Here is a 6,430-nt window from a genome sequence, read left to right as displayed (position 1 = left end):
AAAGCACTAGAATAAGTGGCGACTTGTGCTTCCTTAAATGAGGCTTCAATAGAAAAGTGCATGAAAGTAAATGGAAAGACCAAGAGTAAAATCAGCAAAAGAAATTAACCGTCAGCTCCCTCATCCAAAATCAAACAATGCAATTAGAAGCTCCATGGAAAAGAACGTCCCAAGGCAAGTGTCTCCAATTTTTCCAGCAAAAACAATTGTCTCCCTTTGAGTGACGGCTGCTAGCTTTTAGCAAGGCCATGTGTCTCAAAAATTAGGGTGGGGTCCACCCAACCCTAGGGTTTCCAAGTGACAAGTGTCTAATAAAATTGGGCCCAACAACATTTTTCCAAAATTGGCCCAAGATGCAAAGAGTTTGTCTAAAAAGCTTTAACAAGTGAATTACAATACAACTAAAATTTAAAATGTCTAAATTTGAGATTCTTGAATATATTTGGTGTCCTCCAAATGTCTCAAATTGTGTTTCCAAAATTTTCCCTGAAAATAATAATGCAAATAATTAGCTCAGAAAATTCAAATTAATTAAAATTAGAATTTCCGGTCAAATTAATCATAATTAGGAAAAACGGGAAAATACCGGACAATTAAGCACAATTTCCTGATTAATTCTAGCACAATAAACTAAGTGAAATCAATAAAATATCGACTCATCACCTTCTCCTCCCTTTCCCGCTTTTATTGCACTTGTCCATGATTTGTTGATTGTTTTGATTGCTGATCTGATGCTTGTGACACATTGAGGACATTGTGTAGTTTAAGCGTGGTCTATTGGGGGAGACTCTTATTTTTCTTTATTAGTTTATGTTTTCTGCGTTATATTTTTTGTTTTCTAGGTAGTTGTTGTTTTGTTTTGTGTACAATTTTGCATGTTTCTCTTGATTTCTGGACTTTGTTTAGGTTGTCAATTTTTCTTTCACTTCATTGATACTCTGATTTGTTGGAAATCCTTGCTTTTCTTTGCTTGGAAAGATTATTATGATGTTTGAGAGGGTGATTAATTATGACAGAAATACCCTGTGTGAGAATTGAGCCACTTGATATTCTTTCTTGTGTGTGATGTCTCTTGATTGCTTGCACATATGCTTTGGCATCACTCTTTTTGATAATTCTTGATGGATATGCATGTTTGAAAGTGATTACGGCAGCTTTGTTGTTGAGCCTCTATAGCCAGATGAGCCTACCCTGTTTTGATCCTTTGATAGCCCCTTTGAGCCTATGCTTTCCCCATTTCTTTGTTTTGAAGCTTACACACTAGCCCTAAGTGAAAAACCATGTTTACCTTAACCTTAGTATGGTCTCCTGGGAGATTATGATGAATTGGCTAGTTGGTTCCTCTTCTTGTTTTGTTTTTGTATATATGTTGTGTATCTTGTCTCTTGAAGTTGTGTTCTGAAAAGAGAGAAAAGAAAAGAGACAAGATGAGAAATTAAAAAAAAATGAGAAAAATGAGAAAAATATAAAAAAAAATTGATGTGAATAATGGAGTTAAGAAGCGGATTGAATTAGAGGTTTTGGGCGTGATTTGATTGTATTTTCACTTGTTCCCCATTGCTCCTCTACTCTTTTTGGTTTGTAGCTTCTCATCCATATTTTATCCTCCCTTGTCCTTGGTCCCATTGCATCCATAAAAGACCTTTTGATTCAAACATGCATATGTTTTTTAGTGTTGATATTAGAGGTCTGTCAAGTCTATTTGTTGCTTTCTTGAGTGCATTGAGTTGACATTGTTTACCTTAGACACTTGAGAGAAACACTGATAGTGCATCTGTGAGACTCTTTTGCTTTTGATTCACCTCTTGAACTGATTGATTGTTCTTTCATGTTATTGCTTGGATATTGTCCACTTCCTTTCATCGTCTAGATTTCTTGAGAATTGTGTAACTTTGTTTGTTTCTTTCCTCGTGAGTCTTTATTTTTTTTGTGCCGAGTCTGTGTCACTTCCCTGATGCCTTTTGAGTTGTTCCTTGATTTTCGTATTGATTTTGCCCAGGAGTGCAAAAGACTAAGTGTCTATTTTGATGAGTCGATATTTTATTGATTTCACTTAGTTTATTGTGCTAGAATTAATCAGGGAATTTTGCTTAATTACCCTGTATTTTCCCGTTTCTGCTAATTGTGCTTAATTTGACCGGAAATTCTAATTTTAATTAATTTGAATATTCTGAGCTAATTATTTGCATTTTTAATTGTAGGGAAATTTTGGAGATATATTTTGGAGCATTGGGAGGAGACAAAATAATTCAAGACTCTCCAATTAGACATTTTAAATTTTAGTTATATTGTAATTTAATTGTTTAAACTTTTTTTACAAGCTTGTGCACATTGGGCCAAATTTTGGCAAAAACATGATGGGCCCAAATAGTTGTACGACACTTGGCAACTTTAGAGTTTTTGGGTGGATGATGAGTGGTTATTTCTTGAACTATACTTAGTTTATTGCACTTAATAAACCAGGGAATTGTGTTTAATTGTCTGTTATTTCCCCGTTTTCCGAATTCTGCTTAATTTGGTCGGAAATTCGTAATTGTGCTAATTTGGGTTTNCTGAGCTGATTAAGTGTATTTTGGTTGCAGGGAAATTTTGGGAAACATCATTTGGAGCATTAGGGATGGTGGCATGATCATTCAAGACTCAACATTTAGTCATTACCATTTTAATTAAGTTGTAATTTCGTTTTTAGAAACTTTAATTAGGATTAAATGCATTTGGGCCCTTTTGTGGCAAATTTTGTAGAAGCCCAATGTGTGGGACACTTGGCTTTAGGCTAGGGTTTCATTTTAGGAGGTGGACCCCACCATTTTATGTGTGGGACGGCATTTTCTAGGGTAATTGCCGAGACACTCCTAAGCACACTACATTCTACACTTTTGCTTTGGCTTTGCATGTATGAACTCTCTCTTGGGAGCTTTGGTGTGCCCTTTTCGTTTTTGAGCTTGAATGGACCAAGATCACGTTTTTCTTCTTCTATTGTTTGCAACAATGCTTGTTCTTGCTTGATGGAATGAAGCTTTACCATTTCTCTCTATAGATTTTCGTTTTGAAGGTTGAATGCTTGAGTTTGAAGCTTCTTCTTTGCTTTTTCATGGTGGTTTCTTTGATGGAAGGGAGACCCATTGTCCATTTCGATTTTCTCCTCATTTTTCTGCAGTAATCTCGTTTTTACTTTGAGTTTCTTGGATTGGAGGATGAAAATGGAGTTGTTGTCAAGTTTGGTAGTGAAAAAGGCTTAAGTTGGTGCATGGGTATTGTATTCTTGAGCCATTTTCTTCTAGCATTTTTCTTTTGATGTTGGGAAACAAATTTTAAGCTGGACTTTGTGCTTGATGATGGTGGATGGACGGTATTGCATAGGAAGCATAGGGGTTTGGTTTTGTTTGGGTCAAAAAGTTGAAGAACAGTGTGTTTTGAAGTTGGATTTATGAAGGTAGAACTTGGTTTTATTGTTCTTGAACCATTTTTGTAACGCCCCGACAACTTACAGGGACTGTTGACTGCCCCCACACATCACCACGAGACTTTCCAGTGTACTTTGTCCTCACTCGCACACTTTCCGGGAAAACTTCCCGGAAGGTCACCCATCCCAGAATTTCTCCAGGCTAAGCACGCTTAACCATGAAGTTCTTATGGGTTAGGCTTCTGAAAAGTAAATGCATTTCTGGTTATATGAGTAGGCAAATCAATTGCTTTAAGCTATCCTTCAACTGTATAGTCCCATACCTATACAGTCTCCAGATCCCTCTTCTTCCGGTGTATGTTCGATTCGTCCATGTACCCCTTCCACTAGAAGCCTGCCAGGAGCCACTCCTTGTCCGTGCCTCTTGCACCGACGATCACTCCCCGCCCTCTTAGTGCCCGGGCGTCACAATTTTGCTTTGGAACTTTGGGTTTTTGGTGCAGCATTCTCGGTTTTGGAGATGGGAAGAAACAATGTGAAGGTTGGTGTTGGTGAGAAAACCGAAAATGGAGTGGAGAAGGAAGAGAGAAGGTGTAATTAATTTTTTACCCGATTTGGCCAAGCACACATGGAGCTACTTTTGACTGAGGGAACATTTCCTCTTTAAGTTTTGTCTTAATCCTTGTTTTGGCCGAGAATGGCTAAGGGAATGGAGTGTTTGTTATTTGTTTTCCTTGGGTTTTGCTTACTTAGCACATTGGAAGTAGCATTTGAGGTTGAATCCTTTTACCCTTTGGTTTGAAAGCAATTTCTCTTGTAACCCTTTGCATTGTTCACGTGATTTATGAGCCTTGGTGTGTGGAACTATAATTTTTGTTGCATGCAAGGAGTGGTGGACAGTTTTAGTTGATGTGGAAGGCATATGTTTGTTGTCTTGAAGTATGGAGCACATGGATAAGAAGTCAACACACCTTGCATGTTCATTTAAGGAAGAAAAGTCAAAATTGAAGTTGGACCTTGGTGGGCTAGGAGCTCACGGCCCAAAGGGGTTTCTCAAGCTATTTGCACCTTTTAATTTCAATTGGTAGATGAATATTGGTCACATAATTGATAGATGAAAAAGCATGTTTAATTATCTCTTTGTTTTGCATTAATTTGCATAGTAGGATTAGTTGCATTTGATTCATCTAATTTAGTGTTGCATTTTAATAGTTTTAATTGTGTTTAGATAATTGTTTGTTGAAATGTTGGGTTTAGCACTTTATTTTACCTTGATGTTTTCTAACTTACACAGTTGAGTTTAATGTCCATTCAATTTAATTTAGTTATTCGTATTCACAAAAACACTTTTCAAACCCCCCCCCCTTTTCGTGTTATACTTGACTCTGAACCGTAGTTGGTCCTTGAGAGACGACCTAGGGGTCATTCCCTAGCATTATACTGGATTTATAAATTGCAATCAAATTTGTATGGACCGCGACACCCATCAGTGGACCCCACCCATCCTTAAAAGAGGACACATGGCCCTAGGGATTATAATTTTTTCCACCAACCGTCACTCAAATTTTGTCTCGGTGCTGTAACGTTTTTTGGAAGTAGACTCTCGGCTGGAACATACTTGTTTGGTAGCTGGAACATTTCTTTTTTTTTCCTCGGGAACCATGTTAATCTTCTTGGATTTTGGATGAATTAACGTTGCCTTTACTTAGCATATATTAGCAACTACTTTGCAAATGAAAGATCTCACGGTGCATTCAAGTTTTCTATCTTTATTGCATTTACTTTCTTTGTTTGAATAAGGGGACTCACGACCTGGGAAAAAGAAAAAATCAGCCGCCACTTTCATTATTATATTTTTGCTACTACAACGTTTTATTTAAACCATCTTGATGCTATGGATATTGGGTGATTTTGGTTGAATAAAGAAAGAAGAGAAGCGCTGCAGCACGCTGGATTCAACGAAGCAGCTTATTTTTCATTCAAGCAAGCAATTAATTTTTTTATTTTAATCAAGAGATGGACAGTGATGTTTGGTAATGCATTTTCACTAATTCAATTTGCTGGAAGCATGGTGTCATGGAAATGGAATGTGCACATGGTTTTGATTCCAATAGTTATTAACTTTATTGTCTTTTACGCATGTACCTAAATTATTTTTATATTAGATGTTATATGTTGTGGAATTGCATTTAGCTTTGACTACCTACTCACTTTTATTTGGTTTTGTTGATTCACCATTTGTTTTTATTTTTAATGCTCATCATCACGAAAGTTCACTTTTTCATTGAATGTTTGATTGCAAGTTGCTGGTTTATTTTATTTTATTTTTTTTTACTGTCATGCTTTTTCTCTTTAAGTATTGTTTGGTTGATGGAGTGCATTTTAGATTTTTGTACTACATTTCAATTAAGTCATGAGTTTTCTTAATTATTTATTGCATTTAATTTGATTTATATGTGCATTTCAATTTTAATTAAGTGTTTCTTTGTTTTCTACATGTTAATTAGTTTACACGTCTGATAACGGTTTCAAAACCGTTATTTTCATGCTTAAACTTAATAGTAAAACACACCCTTTATGGCTTAGAATGAGCTTTAAATCAAGTAAAACACTTAGTTGAGTCTTTTGGGAGTCAAAAGTTGGTTTTAGAGATATTATGCTTGTTTTGCAGGGTTTTTAGATGAATTAAAGATGGAAGTGAAGTAAGGTGGATTTAGACCCATGAAAGACGGAGAAAAATGATGAAAAGAAGGGTCAAGCAAGCCGCTAAGCGCCAGAATGGTCCGCTAAGCGCTCAGAGCGATTATAGGGAAACCGCTCAGTGGCAAAACTGACCGCTGAGCGGTCAGAGCGGCAATAGGCAAACCGCTGAGCGGTCAAATTAGGCGCCTGGGCGGTTGTCTGTTTTTTTAGCTAGATTCTGTAAATCTTTCTGTAATCTATCTGTTATCTTTTTGGGCTTATATATAGCCCAGTGCGAATTAGAAAAGGATTCTTTTGGCAGAGAGAAACGTCCAGAGCTATTCC

The sequence above is a fragment of the Vigna radiata genome, chromosome 6 (assembly GCF_000741045.1).
Source record: "Vigna radiata var. radiata cultivar VC1973A chromosome 6, Vradiata_ver6, whole genome shotgun sequence".
NCBI lineage: Eukaryota > Viridiplantae > Streptophyta > Magnoliopsida > Fabales > Fabaceae > Vigna > Vigna radiata.
Note: the sequence above shows the minus strand (reverse complement) of the source record.